This window comes from Cebus imitator, unplaced genomic scaffold (assembly GCF_001604975.1).
Source record: "Cebus imitator isolate Cc_AM_T3 unplaced genomic scaffold, Cebus_imitator-1.0 Scaffold220, whole genome shotgun sequence".
Taxonomy (NCBI): Eukaryota; Metazoa; Chordata; class Mammalia; order Primates; family Cebidae; genus Cebus; species Cebus imitator.
Genome location: NW_016107535.1, coordinates 2,184,094 through 2,205,230, shown reverse-complemented (window position 1 = coordinate 2,205,230; position 21,137 = coordinate 2,184,094). Strand labels below are relative to the sequence as shown.

Sequence of the window (21,137 nt, the reverse complement as noted above, 5' to 3'; positions counted from 1 at the left end):
AAATCAGGTACAAAGGGAGCTGGGGGGTACTGGGGAAAGCATGTTCTATCTCCAGGAATACTATGCTGCCCAGCCCCCAGCCAGGTGTTACCCATATGGGGATGCAGGTTCATTATTATCAGATCTCTTGATCTTCCTGAAAACAAGGCATCTGGATTTTTTACTGGAAATTTCCTAGATATCACATACTTTGGAACTAGTTTTATGTTGTTTAACATGGCAGCACAAACAAAGCACATCTGCAGGCTAGATTCACCTGTGGCTGCTGCTCTGTGACCTCTGGAGTGAATGAAATCTCAGGCTTGATGCTGCCATTAGATTCAACAATGCTGAGTAAAAAATCACTTCAAGTTTAAAAGGTATTAAACTGAATGACATTTATTTACAAAGATTCCAGAAGATACAAAAATCCAGACAGGCTGAAGAAAATGAGGATGCCACCGCTTCTTGCCCATCTCCCATCTTATACCTAAGGAACAGTTCCAACATCTGGCTGAAACAAATATTCCAGAAGAAGCAAATCGATAAAGAAAGAGGCTTCTCTGACAAAGTTACCTGCTCTAAACAGCATGATACCATCTCCAGTAGATGCTAAGCAAAGGTCTAAGTGCCCTACAACTTTTAATTGGAAGAAATCTTAAAGGACATCTGGGTACAGTCTCCAAAATGACACAGCTAATGCTTCTGCTTGGGATACCCATCATCATTCACTATACATCGTGGGCAGGGAAAGAGTAAGAGACCCACATGTGACTTACCGCTCCAGTGACACTGGCTGAGTGACTTGTCCATATCACTTATCTTCCTGGGCCTCAGTTTCTCTCTTTTGAATAAGGTAACCAATTAAATGATTTCTTCAGGATCCTTACAGCCAGAAAGGTACTAGGAATATATAGAAGTTCCAGCCTGACCAACATGGTGAAAGCTCGTCTCTACTAAAAATACAAAAATTAGATGGGCATGGTGGCACGTGCATGTAATCCCAGCTACTCAGGAGGCAGAGGTTGCAGTGAGCCAAGATCGCACCATGGTATTTCAGCCTGGGTGACACAGTGAGACTCTATTTATATATATATATATATATGTGTGTGTGTGTGTGTGTGTGTGTGTGTGTGTGTGTGTGTGTGTGTGTATATATATATATATCTGCCAAATGTAGCATTACAACCCACTTCATTTATGGTGGTCCCACGGAATAAATATTAGCACTGTCATAATAAACGCAAACAGACACATACACACACACTCACACACATACACACACAGAAGGAACATTTCCTTCTACAACTAAGAGTGATATAACCTTTCGAGCATGAAAAGAAAAAATGATAGCTAAAATTAGCATCTTAAAAAGTAAACTACATAATGACTGAAGATGAGATCTCCTTAAAACTGTAGAACAATGAGATATGATGCTAGCTGCCAAAAGAGAGGAAATTGCATGAGTCAATTTGAAAGGATTTGCGGGTGTTTTCCCCCCATGGAAGTTTGCTTTTCTACATACCACGGTACGACTGAAAAGCTGAAACATTTCCCCGGAGCCTGTATGATCCGTGCCTCACTACGCTGCCTCTGACATTTGGAGAGTGTCATTTAGCCTGGAATTAAAACCTGCTCATACAGAGATCTGGAGGATGTCTCAGGCTTGAAGCAGTCAGCGTTGCCTCCTTTGCATATCACTTTCAGTTTTCAACTCCCCTTTACATACCTATTCCTGTTTGTCCTCTAAAAACGGCCCTGTTTGACGGGACCTATGTGTCATTATAAAATTTCCTTCAGATGAATTAAAAAATAACTCTCTCAAACTGCCTGCAAAGAAATAATCACCTTTTGTTTACCATTTAACAGTTCAGAAAGGCTTTTCACTTCTTTTGGCTTTTGGGGATAAGGTATGACCTGCTGGGTTCTATAACAGAGGAAGTGGGAAGAAGGAATCCAGTCTAATCTTGGCCTTAGCCTGCTGATTAAATTTGAACAAATCACTTCAATTGACCAAGCCTCAGTTCACTAAGCCACCAAATGGAGAAAATTATACCCATCCTACTGCACTATAGGGTAATTAAGATCAAAATCAATATATAGATAAGTATGTCAAGTGGCTTTACAGTGCTAGTCCACAAACCTCATCAACCTTGGACAGTAAGGAAGAATAGGGGAATTTCACATGGTAATGTAAAGCTACAAACCTAGACCAAACTATAAGCCAGTGGTGAAGGTGACCAGAAACTCAGCCTAGGGTTTCAGGAGTCATTGGTTCATAGAGAAACAACCCATCTCTGCAGAACCAGTGACAAGCCACTTGATCTTACCTGACTAGACCAGTCCTCAAGGCTCTTCTTTCTCTTCCTGGACAAAGGGGGCTAGACCACAGAGAATCGCCAGTAAAAGTGTGACTGGCTCAGATAAAGCCAGGCAAGGCAGTGCCCTGTGCTGTGACCCCACTCAGTCTGAATCTCACTTCACCAAGTAGGCTGAGAGTTCCATTCTCACCCTCGAACAAAGTGTCAAAGAAAAGGACTGAGGATGTTTACAGGGTGGAACTCCACCTCTCGGAGGCAGAGAACTGGGTTCGTGGGTGGGGACTTTCTTGTTCTGCAATGACACACCTTTCTCTCCTGTCCTCTCCCTCAAGGAACCCTGCATTTTTCTGCCAACTTCCTCTAATACACATCCAGCCAAGTGCGGAGAAGCAGCCTACCGTCCATTCCTCTATGGCTTCCATATGCCTCCAAGTAGCTATAATGAAGTGTAAGCCTGAAACCTATACTCCTATTATTAATATTCTTTATCATGGCTTGATTTATTGGGTATTTTTTGTTTTAAGCATCACAATCACTCTTGTCAAAAATGTAGAAGACATGTAGAGCAGTATGTCTCTGAAAACAAACACATGTACACATAGAATCTCTGGTCAGTAGTCCTATTAGAAAATGCACCACCTGATACTGTCTCTATGGAAGTATGTATCCCCCTCCCTAGACTGTGAGCCCCCTGAGGGTAATGCTATACAAATCTTATTCTCTCATATACTCCTCACAATACCCAGCAGATAGTAAGTAATAAATAAATCCACATTGAATTAATGATGATCTATTAATATCTATGTAATAAATCCTGATCTGTCATTTAATGGCTTTGAAACCTATGGCAAGTCATAATTTATCTTTCTGAGGTGTTTTCTGGGGGGGGGGGGGGAATCTGCAAGTTGGGAGTATCATTTCTCCTTCAGAAATGCAGATAGAATTTGAAAGGAAGCATATGAGAATAAACCTAGCATAGGATTTGACATAGCAACGGTGCTAAAAAAGTGAAATAGAATCTTAATGAACACATTTTGAAACCTAAACAAGTGTGTTCTACATACAGAATTGGTATAAAATGAAGTATGAACAGCACAAGTAGGTGGATTGCTGGAAGAAAGGAGAGCACGGAAAACAAAATGCTGTATATGTAAGACTGAATTTCAATTTTTGATCCTAAATTCTCGACTTCATTCAGCAGACTCTGGCCAGATCAGATTGTATTTGTTTGATGGCTGGAGAAACTGGGGTGCACTGACAAATGAGACTACTTGAATTCCATTCTTTTAAAAGAAAAATAACTGACATTCACCCTTCAAAAAATGTTGTTCAAAGTTCCAGGAATACCGAGGTTATGAAGAGGTTCCATAGGAGATGAACTGCAAACTGGCAACTCACCTAAAACCAGCAGGAGAGGTCACAATGAGTTAACAGTCCTTTTATCTGCCTCCACAGAGTGGAGGACATCATGTGTACTCACTCATTCAACAGTAGTTAACTGAGCAACTACCTTTGCTTTTCTCAGTTCTCCAAGAAGACAAGGACGTAAAAATGAACCAAACATGGTCTCTGGCATCAGGAGCTCAAGAAGATAAAATTTGTAAGCAAATTAGCATTGCGCAGTGGAGAGGATGATAAGCATCACAGACAGCATGATAACAAGTACTCTGGGAATCCAGAGGAGGGAGCAACCCCAGGAGGGCTGCACGGAGGAAGAAGCAGCATTAGATCCGGACTGCTAAAAAGAGCTAGGATTTCAACAAGCACAGATGGTAGGGTTGGGTATAGATGTTATTGGTGAGATGGCTTCAGCCACAGTTGCCTGATCAAAAGGATTTATGTCCCCTCCCTAATGCAGACCCCAGGCTGAAAAGAGTTTCACAGAACTGGTATCTAGGTCACATCACTTAGACGCCACAAAACTACCAGGCAATTAGAAATAATTGCGAGGCAAATACTGTTCCCACTCAGCTCCAAGTGTCTTTATGATGGCCCAGGGTGGGGGCAAAAAAGGCGGGAGGAATGGAGACATGCTGGATGCCAGCCTGATCTCTTAAAAGGACTAACCAGTGCACTGCTGTTTGAAGTATGTTATTTTAAAGGGAAAGAAACTCTGTGAAAAGTCATCGGTTGTTCACATGGCATCCACCTAATTCTCATTAGGTTTCTAGTAGGCACTGAATGCTCCTCCCAGCTCATGCTGAGCTCCACCATACTGCAGCCTGCAGTAACTAGGGCAGGAAACATAACACATCCAGGAGAAGCATAAGCAGTAGAAATGATGCCGCATGCAGAACCTCAGCTCTGGTGCCTGTTCAGCTGCTCACTGGGATCAGAGACAAATAGCTTAGTTTTCCCCAGGCTTTGCTTGCCTCTTCTGTGCAATGGGAATTATAATACAGATCCCACCAACCTCCCTGGGCTGTTGAAGGAGAAAATGAGATCCTGAAGGTGATAAGAGCTTTTTAAAATTCAAAGTATTGGTATGAATATGAAGCAATACTATTATGGAACATATGGCTATATGTAAGAATTCACTTCAAGTCTATATTTCCAGGCATAGCAAAGGCTGTGTACAGATCTCCCAGTGGATGACATGCTCAACAGCCAAGGAGCAGGGAAGCACAGAATAATTTTACCAGATTGGCCTTAAGAGATTTTTCACTCTGTGTTTTATCCCTTCTCTCTCTTCTATAATAGCCTTTACAGGCCAGGCGTGGTGGCTCATGCCTGTAATCCCAGCACTTTGGGAGGCCAAGGCGAGCAGATCATCTGAGGTCAGGAGTTCAAGACTAGCCTGACCAACATGGTGAAACCCCGACTCTACTAAAAATACAAAATTAGCTGGTTGTGAAGTCAAGAGTTCAAGACTAGCCTGACCAACATGGTGATACCCTGACTCTACTAAAAATACAAAATTAACTGCGTATGGTGGCGGACCCCTGGTACGGTGGTGGGCACCTGGTATAGTGGTCATTCAGCTACTCTGGAGGCTGAGGCAAGATAATCACTTGAGCCCAGGAGGTATAGATTGCGGTGAGCCAAGATTGTGCCACTGCACTCCAGCCTGGGAGACAGAGTGAGACTCCATCTCAAATAATAATAATAATTGCCTTTACAAGTTATTCTCCTTTCTCTTCTCATTCAGCTCTAATGTCTATGAGAAATAATGTATGTTGTTACTAATTTAGGTTAGGAAACTTCGGTATATTAGAACTCCTCCTGCCATTTTTCCGATGGGGATGGAGTGACACCCCGATGGTCACACAAGCTAGCCTTCTCCCTGGACTCAGCAGAGCTGTTCTCTTACATACTGCCTGGGGCTGCAGATGGGCAGAAGGAAGTACAAGTGGCATGGATCCTGGTCAGGTATGAACCAGAATCACCTCATCTCCAGGTCTCCTCCATAGCGGATCATGCAGATAAAAATTGGTACATAAACATGCATCACTGGGTGTAAATAGGTAGTGTCTACAAGAATCCCATATCCCAACTCCCCAGATACACCCCTCGTCCCAGGAGTCCTTTGGGAAAGACGAGCTCAATTATGATGAATAGGTACTGGCAGCGGTTTTCGAAGTAAACAGGAACTGAGCAACATGAATTTCCCCTTCTCTTGAGTTACAATACTACACAGTACACGTCACTAGTACTGCACTCTTACGGTTTTCTTTCTTCTCCTATATGTATCTGTCTACCTTTTTTAAAGATAAGGGCCATGTCTTAAACAAAACATTCTTTTCAGGATCTAGCACAGTACAATGCCGATAGTAGGTACTCAAAAGGTACCTACTTTGATGGATGGGTGGATGAGTAAACGAACAAATATATAAACTACTGTGTTTTCCCTCACAGCCCTAGGAGGCCTTGCAGCTAGAGAGGTGACATTTCAGAGAGGAAGAAACAAAAAGCCCCTTCTGCTTTTGACAAGGGACTAAATTCAGCCCAAAGCATCTTTTTTTTCTCTCTATTTACTCTGGACAATCTGTCCCTTATCAGATGAGCTCAAGGCTGGTTGGAAGTATGCATATTTTATTTGAAAATATCTGCTTCCTCCAGTTTTGTTTTGCCACACAGACATTTGTCTGCTTTGCTGTATGTTGTGTATCAGATAGGACCCAGACAAACTGCTTTGGCTTTCTAAACTGTTTTGTTTTCTCCGTTCATTTATCATTTATCTCATTTCCTTCCCTGCATCTCACTCCTATTTCCAAGTTCCAGTTTCATCCACGATGAAAGAGAACAATTTCACTGTTGTACAGGTTCACTGAGGCTTAGAAAGGGCACTGGCATGGAAGTTGGAGAGCCTAAGATTTAGTTCCCATGCTGTCACTAACAAGCGATGTGATCTTCAGAGGATCACCTCTTCTATCTCGGCCTCTATTTCTCCTCTGCAAGATAAAGTCTGTTCTTGACAGCCACAGAATCTAAGTGCAATCTTTCGAGACTCTCTGGATACCAATCTGCTCATGTTACACCATTTTTCACATTCATTACAGATGGGGAAGGCTTCTTGCATGTTTTGGCTTTGGTTTGAGATCCAGTGAGGGTCCTCCACTCCAGATCCCCATCTGACTCCCTGGTCCACTCCCTCTGTGTATGGCCCTATGGGCATCTGTGCAGTTACACAGGCCTACATGTAGAAGGGCCTCATGCTTGGTTTTGTTCTGCTGTTGCCATGTAGAAATTCTTAATAGTTCTTGAACAAGAAGCCTGAGCTTTCACGTGGCACATGGCCTCACAAACCAGTCTTGCCCCTACTTTTACACTGCCACTCCCACAAAGCAATAGAAAACTAAGAAAGAACCAGGAAAAGGAAAACAAGGGTGTGCTTTGCGCGTCATTCATGGCAGGGAGAAGGGCTCCCCATAAGGCACAGGTTCACTTTGAAATGCCCTTCCTTACGAATATAAAATCAAAGACAAGACAGGGCGAGAGAATGTGAAACTTGTGATAGTCTCCACCCCATCACCCTTCCCCATCTTGGCTGAATGGGGGCTCTGACTCATGCCTGGGGTGTGGCTCACCATTCCTGCTAAGCACCTGGGCTCTTCCTTGTTCACAGGGCTCAGGAGGAAGCGTGGGTTACCTTGGAGTGGATGTGGAAACCATCCAGTCATCTCTCAACATCACAGAGCTAGATGGAATCTCAGAGCAGACCATCACAGCCCACCTTCATCAGAGAAAAACCCCACTCCTGAATGGAGAATGGGCTGATGCCTGGGAGCAGTTCTCACCTCTTCTTGGCATTCATTTTGGATTATCTCCCCCTTGCTACATCTTTGGGGTCCACAGGTAAAGAAATTACTCCTCTATCACACAAATAATAGTTCCACCCCCAGTTCAGTCACCAGCAGACTCAGATGCCCAATATATGGTCAAATTAAATTGAAAATGACCCTGATATTTTAAAACCTCAGTAAGATGAAACTATTACCATTGGATTTGTTTTTTTTCTCCTACCTTAAGTTCTTCTCCTAACAGCTTGAGTGATTTTACATGTCTCATCAGGGAAGAAATTAAGAAGGAAGAAGAACCTTGACAAAATTTAAACACATAAATGAAGAGCTAGTGATAAATTACAATACAATGAGATAAGTTCTTGAAATACTGAGACACCAAGGAAAGTATGAGCGACACTAGTTAGGATAAAAAGGCGTTAGGCATTTCTGTGTAGGCATGGAGAGTTACTTCCCTAGTTCCCTAACCCTCCGGGTGTGCTTGGGCAAGTATAGCCTTGGGCAAGTTTCCCTGGGGGTCCTTTGGCTTCCTTGTCCACAAAATAAAGCAGTTTGGATGTGCCCAAGGTAAGGTCTCTTCTAGGTTGTCATTCTATGTTACTAAGTATCAAACTGTTATCACCTCTTCATGTCAGTGTCCCAGCTTAAAATAAAAATATTTTTTATTTTATTTATTTATTTATTTTTGAGACAGAGTCTCATTCTGTCACCAGGCTGGAGGGCAGAGGTACCATCTAGGCTCACTTCAACCTCCATCTCCCAGGTTCAAGTGATTCTCCTGCCTCGGATTCCAGAATAGCTGGGACTACAGGTGCACACCACCACACCTGGTGAATATATATATTTTAGCAGAGATGGGGTTTCACAGTGTTGGCCAGGATGGTCTTGATTTCTTGGCCTCATGATCCTCCCACCCTGGCCACCCAGAGTGCTGGGATTACAGATGTGAGCCACTGCACCAGGCCAAGGATTGATTTTTAAAGTAAGATTGCACTCTAGAACCTAAGTTGGCATGGCAACATAATGAAAGCAACAAAGCAGCTCAATAAAAAACTTGAGTCCTGACCACAGGAGTTGAACCAGGGAGGAAGCTCCCATAGCACTCACCCATAAACAGTCCCTTGAATTCACATTTGAAGACACTGAGTCCTCTGTTCTCTTGGAATGTCTGAAGGTTAAAGGGAAATGGTAGGCTCTAAGACCAAGGCCATATTACTGAGGATCTGGAATGCTTAGCCAAGAAGTGTATGTTTAATTTTCATCTTTATTATGTGTTGGGGACTCTACTCATTGATTCTGTCTTGACATTTGATGAGTTCTTTTGATGGGCAACTGGGTTTGCAGAAAGCCCAGATCACCTGGGGAGAGGGAGGGAATCTTCCTTTTGTCTGTCTTAGTCCCTGACCAGTTACATCCCTGCTTCTGTTCCTGTAGCCTAAGGGTTTTTGCAGATTGGTAACACCCAGTGACCACCCGAATCACACTGTGAGCAGTGGAAACTTTTGGGCATTAATTTTGGATTATTTCCCCCTTTCTGCATTTTTGGGATCCACAGGGGAAAAACTTAGTCTACTGTAACACAAATAATAGTCCCACCCCCAGTGCAATAACCAGCCTGAATCAAAGACAGGCCCCAGAGTTCAGGGCTTATGACTCCAGTATCAGCCTGGACTTTCATGCCAGGGCATCCTTTAGTGTCCAGAAAGAGCTGCTCACCCCGAAGACGGCATATGACGTGCAGGTCCCTGGACACCTGCCTGAGAACCTCACATTAAAAGTGCACATACCCAGGCTACTTGATTTACTAGATTAGAATCTCTGGGGATAGGCCTGGGAATCTCCATATCAACAAGCCTTGCCAGATGGCTACATGCACGTAAAGTTTGAGAACCACAGTGTTACAGTTTCTCAATCTACCGTGACAGTCATTTAGAAAACTCCAACCCAGAATAAACTGTACAGAAACTCAGGGGCAAGGACTTGTAGGGTGAGTCTTGTTGTAAGGAAGCAGCAGTAAAACCTGTGTGTCTGGAACACTGGGTGGTAGGCAGAGTGGAGGGTGTCGTAAGGCTAGAAGGCAAGTAATTTTTACACGAATGACCCACGATTCTTTCTTTTTTACATCGCTCCTCACTGTATGATGTAAACGTTCCCAGGTAAACTCTAAGTTTCAATAGTCTCCATCCCACCTGGACATCTGTACCCTTGCTGATTTACTACACATAAAAGAGGTTTTTGCATAACAACAGTAATAAGAGTAAAAATGTACAGAGATAGGGGCTGGAGCTAGCTATCTCAGAAAAGAGAAATCCTGAAGGCTTTCATGAAGGAAAAGAGTTCAGCAAAGCCCATCCCCATTTCCAGGGATACTCTGCAACATGAAGGTGAGGACAAGCTTCAGCTCCTCAGAGTTTTCTTAAAGCACATTTGGGACCCCAGGGGACATGGGAGCTGTAAAGGGAACCTGACACACAACATGCCATATCCGTTTTCAGAGGGTGTCAACACCCTCCTTCCCACACCTGCTGTTCCCAAATATCACAACCTGATTTTTTTTCTCCAACCTCCTGTCTTGATGATGATGATTAAATATTCATGGAATGCTGTGATGCCAGAATACTTTGTGAAATTTCAGATACCTTTTTTTTTAAAAAAAAAAAAAAAAAGGAAGCTTTTAATTTTTTTTTAGCTTATTTCAATTTTGAAAAGAGGTAAAAAGAATAAATGCAATGACTCGAAAAGCAGCTAATGAACAAACAAGCTAGTATCCTCGGTTTTCATGATTGTGTCTCGAGCCAAAAAAAGTTCCACTTTAAGAAAAAAAGTAGGGGTGTCAGGAGTGGAGGCTCACGCCTATGATCCTAGCACTTTGGGAGGCCGAGGCAGTGCATCACCTGAAGTCAGGGGTTCAAGACCACCCTGGCCAACATGGTGAAATCCCATCTCTACAAAAATACAAAATTTAGCTGGGCATGGTGGCAAATGCCTGTAATCCCAGCTACTTGGGAGGCAGGGGCAGGAAAATCGTTTGCACCTGGAAGGCAGAGGCTGTGGTGAGCAGAGATTGTGTCACTGAACTCCAGCCTGGGAAACAGAGCGAGACTCTGTCTCAAAAAAAAAAAAGTAAAACTCAGAATTTAGAAAACAAAGACATGAAGGAACAATTGTTCACATTATAAAAGAATCTTCCATGATAAGGACACAAGTACACGAATGTTCATTGCAGCACTGTTTACAATAGCAAAGACTTGGAGCCAACCCAAATGCCCATTGATGATAGACTGGACAGGGAAAATGTGGCACAAATACACCATGGAATACTATGCAGCCATAAAAAATAATGAGTTCATGTCCTTTGTAGGGACATGGATGAACCTGGAAACTATCCCTCTCAGTAAACTGACACAAGAACAGAAAATCAAACACCGCATGTTCTCACTCATAGGTGGGTGTTGAACAACAAGAACACATGGACACAGGGAGGGAAGCATCACACACTGGGGTCTTTGGGAGAAAACTAGGGGAAGGACAGCAGGGGGTGGGGAGTTGGGGAGGGATAAAATGGGGAGAAATGCCAGATATAGGTGATGGGAACAAAGGCAGCAAACCACATTGCCATGTATGTACCTATGCAACAATCTCGCATGTTCTTCACATATGCCCCAAAAGCTAAAATGCAATAAAATATTTTTTAAAAATTAATAAAAAAAGAATCTTTTAACATGGGTCCCTTTAAGTAGCAAAGTTCCCAACTTCACATAAAATACAAGTAAATGCATATAGGTATACATATCTTATTTGTTTATTATGAAAAAAGTTTATTTGAAAAAATGCATATTTTTTAGAATCAAAGACTATTCACTGAAAGTATCATCTTATCCAGTTGTTTCCAGAATGAGTTTCAGTGGGGGTTCCACCAGCATGCATCAGGGCCTGCCCAGCTAGACAAGCAGAACCAAGGGGGTGGAGCCAAAGGGTGCCCCCAGCCTTACCCCAGCAACTCCACGGCTATTCAACAATATCTTTGTGGTACCTGTAATATTTAATTTTAAAGAAGTTGTAGAGAAGCCCTAATGGTACACATAGAAGACTAATTCCTCAATTTCACATTCTGGAAAACTAAGGCAAAGGGAAAAGTGACTGCTGCAAAGTCGTATCTGGAGTTTTAACTTCGATCCAGTATTTGCTTTTCACTGCAACTTGTTGCCCCACAGAACTCACAATTTTATTAAAGAAGTTGGCTTATCTCTCATGAATGTTAACGTTTTAAGCCTAAAACTGGAAAAACATCACAATAACCAAAACAATTGGCTCTAACAATCTTGACATTTTTAAAGGTCTTCAGATGAGGTGACTAGTGTCAGTGCTGATCAGTCTGTCTTGAGTCATAACACAGATAACTTGATCTAACACATACCCAAATTTTATTTAAAATACTAACCAAAGCAAGATGTTATCAAGATGAATAAATGCCTCAGAGAGAAATAGTCAGAGAAAAAAATGAAAAACTCACTTTTTTTGTTTTGTTTGTTTTTTGAGACGGAGTTTCACTCTTGTTGCCCAGGCTGGAGTGCAATGGTGCCATGTCGGTTCACTGCAACCTCCACCTCCGAGGTTCAAGTGATTCTCCTGCCTCAGCCTCCTGAGTAGCTGAGATTACAGGCACCCACCACCATGCCGGCTAATTTTTTGCATTTTTAGTAGAGACGGGGTTTCACCATGTTGGTCAGGCTGGTCTCAGACTCCTGGGACCTTAGGTGATCCATCTGCCTTGGCATTCCAAAGTGCTGGGATTACAGGGCCTGAGCCACCGCGCCCGACCTAAGAACCCCATGTTAAATCAACTTGCGTCTTATATTTATTTCTAATTATTTAACAAATATTTATGTAGTGCTTATCATGTGCCAGAAACTGCAGTAAACACCTTACAAATATTAATCACTTAATTTCTACAATAATCCTCTAAAGAAGGTACTATACATTATCGTAATTTTATAGGTAGAAAAATTGGTCACGGAGAGAGATCTGGTTCTCTCTCCAGATTTTCCTACTTGTATCTTATGTTTACAGCAGCCTGGATTAATCTGTTTTCAAATGACCCCCTAGAGTTTTCTACCCTGTCTTTATCTTTACTGTCCTTTTGACTCAGAACATAAAATGCTGTCTTTTTCTCTCTTCCATATCAGCCATCAAAGACCCAAATGTCATTATCTGGCTGTGGCTAGAGCCAGATGTAAACACCACCGCTTCCAAATTCTGATGGCAACTTATTGTATTTGTTGTCATATTGCTTTCCCTCCTGCTCAAAAAAGCTTTCAATGTTTCCTCACTGCAAATCAAACTGAGTACAAAATTATTATCCTGTCATTAAAGACTCGTAACAATAATGCTTAACTCTTATTCCCCATTGTTTCTTTCTGCATGTCCTATTCCCCACCCAAACTAAATTGTCTGCATTTCCCAAATATGTCTCACAAGCTGCTATATCCCTGCTTTTCTTAGAATGGTCCCTCTTCCTGGAGTCCTTTCCCATCACCTCCACATAGAGGAAGCTTTCACAGCGTTGAAGATTCTTTTTTTTTTTTTTTAACAGGTTAATTTCAGTGGGAAAAGAAAGTGTAATCTTTTCTTTCACCCCCCCCCATTTATTTATTTCATTGCATTTTAGGTTTTGGGGTACATGTGAAGAACATGCAAGATTGTTGCATAGGTACACACGTAGCAGTGTGATTTGCTGCCTTCCTCCCCATCACCTACATCTGGCATCTCTCCCCTTGCTATCTCTCCCCAGCTCCCCACCCCCCACCGTCCCTCCCCTATTTCCCCCCAACTGACCCCAGTGTGTAGTGCTCCCCTCCCTGTGTCCATGCGTTCTCATTGTTCAACACCCGCCTATGAGTGAGAACATGTGGTGTTTGATCTTCTGCTCTTCTGTCAGTTTGCTGAGAATGATGGTTTCCAGGTTCATCCATAAAGTTACCTCCTCCACGAAGCTCCCTCCATTTCTCTTCACCCCTCCACTGTTCAGAAGCTACCTGCCTTCACCTTGACCCTCCATATCCTCGTACCTTTTCCACAGCACATGCAGTATGTGCCTTACAATATAATTGTTTCTAGACTATTATCATTCCCTGATTAATCTGAGAGCTCTTCGACAGCAAGAGCTCTCCTATTAATCACTGAAAGTACCATTATTGTTGGCATATAATAGATATTTAATAAACATTTCATAGAATAATATAACATGAAGTGGATAAAGTGAAAAAATGGATAAAGACATAGGCACAATTATTTTCTTTAGAGCCTGCTGCCAGGGTTTTGGGCCTGAAGGATGGTATATTTAGTACAGTTTTTGCATCCAGAAAAGGTAGTTGCTGAGAAAGGTAAGGCAGTGTGGACAAGAAGGATAAAAAATAGAAGCTACTACTTGTTAAGATAGTCAGCAATGAGGACTCTAATAAGCATGTGATATATTTGAATCTTTTGGTTTTTACAATGTTCCTCCATTTGATGGCAGAAGACACTGACGGGAAACGAGTGAATAACCTGCCCCAAGGCTACAGAGGTAGCCAATTCTGAAGCTCCTTTTCATGACATATTACTTCCATAACAAAAGAAAAGTGAGAGAGGCCATGCCTGTTCCCTCCAGCCCTAACCCCCGTGATAATTCTATACCTGATTATCTCTGCAGTTGCATGTAATAAAAGACAATAAACAATATATGCTAGCGCTTCCTAAATGCCTATCATGTACCAGTGAATTAACAGGTACTTTGAACACTGTTTTTGCTAAATTCTCCTGATCATCCCAGGAGGTGGCCATTACCAAACTTATTACAGGGAAGGGAGACAATGAAGTTCTGTGATGTGTCCAAGGTCAAGCCACAGGGCAAAGCCAAAAATCCAACCCAGGCCATTATGAGGCACCCTTTCCATTTTGCCTCATTGCCTCTTCTCACAGATTCTAGCCATAAGTGGCATACTAAGAGATTCTCAACAACAATGATAAAAACAAAACAAAACAAAATGGAAAACACAGAAGGAAGGAATTCATGACTACCTTATTATGAAGAACACAATAACTATTTTCCATGTGATGACCTAAATTTTCATCCCCCAGAAAAGAGTATCCTTCAAAACAGGCCTGGCAGGTAAACAGGATGGGGCAACGCCAGCATTTCAACACTTCCCTCTGAGCTTTTGTCTTTCCCTGGAGTTCTTTTATTCTGATTTCTGTTGCCACCACCAAGCCTAGTCCCCATCTGTTTGGGTTGGGGAGTCGGGGAGGAGGAGAGAGAAACACTATCCCTCTTTTCTTCTCAGCTCTAGGTAAACATAATCTTTCTCCTTGTTTTCCTTTGCACAACTGAGACGGCCTGACACATTCAAAATGAAATATCCTAAACGCAGAGAAAAACCTAAGTGGAAATAAAGAAAATCACAACAGCACAAAATAGGTGACTGATCCCAAGACTTCTAGTTACAGTGGAGGAGGGATTTACTGAGCACTAAATTTTCTCAAATTTTCCCCAGCCAAAAATCATCTTAAATAGTCTAAATCACTGGCACAGGGTTCTTCCCTTCTCACTCCCATGTGACATCATCTTCCCACCGTGAAGAAGAGATCACCCAATCAAATTTCTAGTCAACCTGCCACTTGACTGGGATCTTTTCATTCAGTTCCACTTTTCTCCTTTAAAAAAGTCAACTCATAACCCATTCTCCAAGAGGTGCTGATGTCCTTTATTTATTTTTTTGAGATGGAGTCCCACTCTGTCGCCAGGCTGGAGTGCAGTGGCGTGATCTCGGCTCACTGCAACCTCTGCCTCCTGGGTTCAAGTGATTCTCCTGCCTCAGCCTCTTGAGTAGCTGGGATTACAGGTGCCCACCACCACTCCCAGCTAATTTTGTATTTTTAGTAGAGATGGGGTTTCACCATGTTGGTCAGGTTGGTCTTGAACTCCTGACCTGGAGATCTGCCCTTCTCAGCCTCCCGAAGTGCTGGGATTACAGGCATGAGCCACTGTGTCCGGCTGACATCCTTAAGCTTCAAGGAGGGCTGCAACCCATCTCAGCTCAGGGCAACAGCTCTGCCCACTTCCTGTTAGCATTCAGTTGACCCCTGCCCCAAAACAAACCCACATATCATCCACCATAAAGGCCTTCCATTGGAATTTGAATTTTAGAATGTATTATGAGATTAATCATAGAGTGACAATCTCTGAGAAAGCCACCTTCTCACACACAAACTTCTTTAAAGTGCTCATGAAAACTGATGACAGTGGATCTTTGCAGCTCATGAATCCCCACCCCCACCCCCACCCCCGACACACACACACACACAGACAAATACTCCATCAAACCATCATCTACCTCAAAAACCTTTACCCCAGGACTGTGCATATGAATCTGCAGTGACTGAAATTAGAAACAGGTGTCCAATGTCTCTTTCCCATTCCACACTGCACTCTGAGTACCAAGAACAACATGCCAGATAATTAAACCACACCAGCCACTGAAATCGGATCATTCCAGCTTGGACTCATGGCTGACTTCAGATTGCTACTAATAACAAAAAGAAAACAAAAATAACAACATCAGCATGAACAAACATTGCTGCCTTATGTAGAGCTGTACTCTATAGTTTATTAAAGCATTCCCATCTCTCCTCTCTACTGGGCCTTCTGGGAGTTGTACGAGATCATAATGACAGGGATATGACCCTGCCCTTCCGTCTTCCCAACCTGCTCCTCCAGAATCATCTCTCACTTTCCCCTCAATTCTCCATCTCTATTATCTTGACATATCATGCTAGTTTCTACATCTTTACCTTTGCCTGGCTTATTTCCTCTACCTGAAATGCCACCTCCACTCGCTAGGATATGCCGTACTCCTGAGACCCCTTACTGTGAAACCTGTCAACAATAGTCGGGTCTGCTCTTGCATTCCTCTTCATTTTACAACCTGAAAAAAAAAAACTGTCTTTTTTTATGTGTATTGCTCAAATTAATTATAATGTTAGACTTTTTAAAGTTTATTATGATTTAGCATTGAAACAAAAAGTTGTGAAAACAACATGGCACAAACCCGGGGCAGCAGAATGTACATGTGGCATGAGAGGAGCACATCTTCATAGGAACAACTGCCTGCTACTACACAGAGAATCCTGGAGACAGCAAATGCTACTTTTTAAACAGATTTCAGAATAATTCTTAAGAGGAAAATTGCCTTTGTCTGGGGCAAAAAGACAAAAGAAGAAAAAAAAAAACCTTGATGAGCTCTTGAGATAGAAAAGGTACTTTTGAGGACAGCTCCAGAAAAGTGGGCAAAACACCTGTGGTGAGGTGAGAGAAATTTTGTTTTAGCCCTCGGAAGAGGAGTGCAAAATGAAAACACCAGAGCTATGAAGTGAAAGTGGACAGAGCCCAAGATGGAGACAAACGGAACGAGATGGGCTGAGGCTGGTGAAACTCCAGGGTCATGGAAAGGCTGAAGGGCATTTCAAGAACAGTGATGTCTGCTCTTCCCATTGCAAGTTTTTTTTTTTTTCTTTGAGATGGAGTCTTGCTCTGTCGCCCAGGCTGGAGTGCAGTGGTGCAATCTCGGCTCACTGCAGTCTCAGCCTCCCAGGTTCCAGCAATTCTCCTGCCTCAGCCTCCTGGGTAGCTGGGATTACAGGCGCATGCCAACACACCCATCCAATTTTTGTAGTTTTAGTAGAGATGGGGTTTCACCCTGTTGGCCAGGCTGGTCTCAAACTCCTGACTTCAGGTGATCCACCCACTTTGGCCTTTCAAAGTGCTGGGATTACAGGCATGAGGCACTGCGCCCAGCCCCATTGCAAGTTTTTAAAATGCTTTAGATCCCTCAATTGCTCAGTTCCCCCAGCTGCATGAAGAGAATAATAGTGAAACCTAGTCCACCGGGCTGTGAGGGGTACTAAGTAAGTAAAACAGGGTAAGAGCAGTTTGAACGCCAGGAAATAATGATGGTTTCTATTTTCTGTCTTAAGCAGTTTAAGGGACCCTCGAATGGCAAACGACTATGATGTCAACATTGAATGTTTTTGACTATAAAAGAGTTGGCCAGAATCTTTGTTTGATAAATGCGTTCCCTGAAAACCAAAAGAATGATGCAACATATATAAAGTCCCATCATAAACAACATCCTTTGAATGCACTTGCTTATTTACGTAAGCCTTTGTCAGTCTCTATAACATACATTGTATAATACTCAGCACCTGTCATTCAATCGTCTGCTATTAGGCAGGCCAGATTTGCTACAGCCAAAAGGAGAAGGAATGGAGGGGGTCATGATCACTCCTGTCACAGAGGTCCTGCAGGTCCCAGCTCATCAGCATGGCCTAGGAAGGACAGGGAGGGTATTCACACCACAGATCTGCCATCCTCCTGGGACGCAACAGTAGAGTGGTCTGTTTTGTGTTTTATTTTCATGGAAACTTCCTTCCTGAGAGTCAAGGATGCTTGCTACGCTCCTTTAACAGACTAATCGCTTCCTTCTTTGCTTTTGCGGTTCTTCCTTGTCTTTCGCCAAAAGCATCATTAAGCAAACCAGAACAGAAGGTGGCCGGAACCTGGCCTGTGCGTCTGCCTCACAGAGCTCCAAGTCAGAAGGAGGGTGCCCCTCACTGTGTTCCTGGCATTTGATGTTCAGCCTGGAAAGGAAGCGTGACCATCTGCCTTGGACTCTGTCAAATGGAGCCTGTCCTCACTGCTCAGTCCTGTGGACATGTGAGTCATTGGCCACTTGGAATAGAAGCAAGGCCTCTAACTGCATCCTGAGCAATGACGGATCTGGGGTCAGAATAAAGACCAATAGGACAGCAGGGAGAAGAAGACAGTAGAAATAGGTCAGTACCTGCTTCTCAGGACCTGCGGAAGAGCAGTGCTGAGACCTGAACGGCTCAATGTTCGACCAAGCTTTTCTCTAAGAGCCACAGCAAATAGCAAGGAGAAGCAGCCCCACGCAGGCTCTTTGAAAACATTGGCTCTAACACTCTCAGTTTACAGATGGGGAAGCTGAAGCTCAAAAAGAGAAAGTGACAGCAGGGGAATAGCAAAGCCAGTCAAAATCAGGTGCTCCAACTCCCCGGCACAGCTTCTTTGACTACAATAGTAGGACCTTTGTCACTGGCTGAGGATAGCAGCACAGTGGTTTTTGGTGACTATTTCAGTGATATCAGCATAAGGAATCAATTCCTCAGCCTCAGGACCCCAGTGACTGACCATTAACAAGCATCCAGATAAGACAGCTTACATCAAAACAACTTTTATATCCTAAACATGTTCTCAGCTGTGCCTTAAAATAAAAAATATGTGTCTAATTTCATCGAGCTCTGTTCTGCCTGTTACCATCAAAGAACAATGAGGCAATACTGATAGATAGAGGCTGCAAAGAGGGTGAAAAATTAGGGGAAAAATTATGGCAGTGGATATACTCATCCGACCAGCCAAGCTGGTGCATCTCCTGTGAATTATGTCCTGGTTTAGCCTCTTAGCATGGCCAGAGTAGAAAGGGTCTCGCCAGGGGCTTGGACTTAAAGTCATCCCAAACCTGTCTTTCCCGGTAAAAGGCACTCCGTCCTTCCAGCTGTTCTTCACAAACTTGTAACGTTTTCTCTGACTCTCTCTGTAGCACCCTGCAACTCATGCATGGGCAAACATTACTTGGTCTAACTCCATAACGGCATGTGTTTGTTTCCTTTTGCTGCTGTAACAAATCACTCCAAACACAGTGGCTTAACACAACATAATTTTTTTTTTAATCTTATAGTTCTGGAAGTCAGATCCTCCTTCTCTAGAGGATCCAGGGGAAACACTTTTTCTTTGAGTTTTCAGCTTCTAGAAGCTGACTACATTCTTTGGTTCATGGCTCCTTCTTCAGTCATCAAAGCCAGAGCAAGCACAGCACATTTTGTCTTTCTGTTTCTTCCATCTTCACATCACCTTCTCTCTCTTTTTCTTTTCCAGCTTTGTTGAGTTGCAATTGATAAATAAACATTGCACACATTTGCAGGGTGCTGTGTGATGTTTTCATACAGGTATGCATTGTGAGATGATTACCACAATCAAGCTAATTAACATACCATCACTTCTCATCATTACATTTTGTTTCGTGGTAAGACTATGCACCATCTACTCTCTTAGCAAATTTCAAGTATACAATATAGTATTATTAACTATAGTCACCATGCTGTACATGGGACCTCCAAACTTATTCATAACTAAAACTTTGTACTCTTCGACCAACATCTCCCCATCTCCCTCGCTCCACAACCCCTGCTAACCAAATTACACTGTGCTTCTATGAGTTCAATTTTTTTAGATTTTACACATAAAAGAGACTAGGCGGTATCTGTATTTCTGTGCTTGTCTTATTCCACTTAACATAATGTCCCCTGGGTTCATGTGTGTTGTTACAAATGACAGGATTGTATTCTTTTTTAAGGCTCAATAACGTCACATTTTCTTTATCCATTCATCTGTCAATGAACACTTAACGCCTTTACTGTGCCCATATACTTGACCCTTGCCATTTGGTTTCTATGAATAATCATTTTCTTTCTTTCTAACTCTGCTCATTTTTTCTTATAAGAACCCTCATGATTATATTGGGATCACACTGATAACCCAGAAAAATCTCCCTATCTCAAGATCTCTAACCCCATCTGCAAAGTCTCTGCCTTATGAAGTTTCAGGAATTAGGACACAGACATGTTAGGGGCCATTCTTCAGCCTACAACATAGCAAAAATATTATTTTTCAGCACCTCCACAGCTGCCATCCTAATCCCAGACTCTGTTCTCACTTACTTAATTTATCACAGAAACTTCCTAACCAGTTTTTCTGCTTCTGTCCATCCTTCTACCCTTAGAAATGGAAGTCCAATAATGTTAATCCCCTCCTCAAGACATTTTATGGGCTCCAAGGGCCCCCACGATCCAGCTCCAGGCACCTCCTGGCTCTTTCCTCCCACTGCTCCCCCTCGCTCCCGCTCCCCCAGCCACATTTGCCTCCACGTGGGTCCCTGAGCTTGCCAGTTGCATGCAGGCCTCGGGCCGTCTTGCACCTGCTGTCTGCTCTGCTTAGAACAGTTCCACAGATAGCCACATAGCTCATTCCCTTACTTCCTTCAGGTCTTTGCTCAAATGTCACTGTCTCAGCAAGGACTACATTGACTGCCCTATTTAAAATGGAAACATCCCCATAATATAGCCACCACACCCCAACCCACTCGCCTTTCCTGATTTATTTTTCTTTCTAATATTTGTCCAATATACTACGTGTTTTATTTACTGATTATTTTTTGCCTCAACTCCTTCCCTCCTCCACACACACACAACACATAGAAATGTACACTGCATGAGGCCATGGATTTTTGCTTATTTTGCTCAGTGCTGAATCCCTAGGACCTAGAATAAGGCTTATCCCATAGCAGACAAATATTTAACAAATAAATGAACAATGATACTTAATCTCTCTGAATCAATGAATAAAATTACTTCTCTGAGCCTCAGTTTTTGTCATCATAAAATAAGGGTAATAATACTCACTTTGCCAGCTTTCTGGAGATACTCT

The 21,137-nt window shown here is 42.7% G+C and overlaps 1 protein-coding gene across 1 annotated transcript in view; it reads right to left on the bottom strand.

Annotated features, from left to right (window-relative positions):
• TPRG1 (tumor protein p63 regulated 1) overlaps positions 1–2,502 on the bottom strand; it is a 144,717-nt gene extending 142,215 nt beyond the window's left edge. The window contains exon 1 of the mRNA XM_017549588.2: positions 2,310–2,502. The gene's annotated coding sequence lies outside the window, so the exon portion shown is untranslated. The remainder of the gene's footprint in view (positions 1–2,309) is intronic.
• Between the last annotated feature and the right edge of the window lie 18,635 nt (positions 2,503–21,137).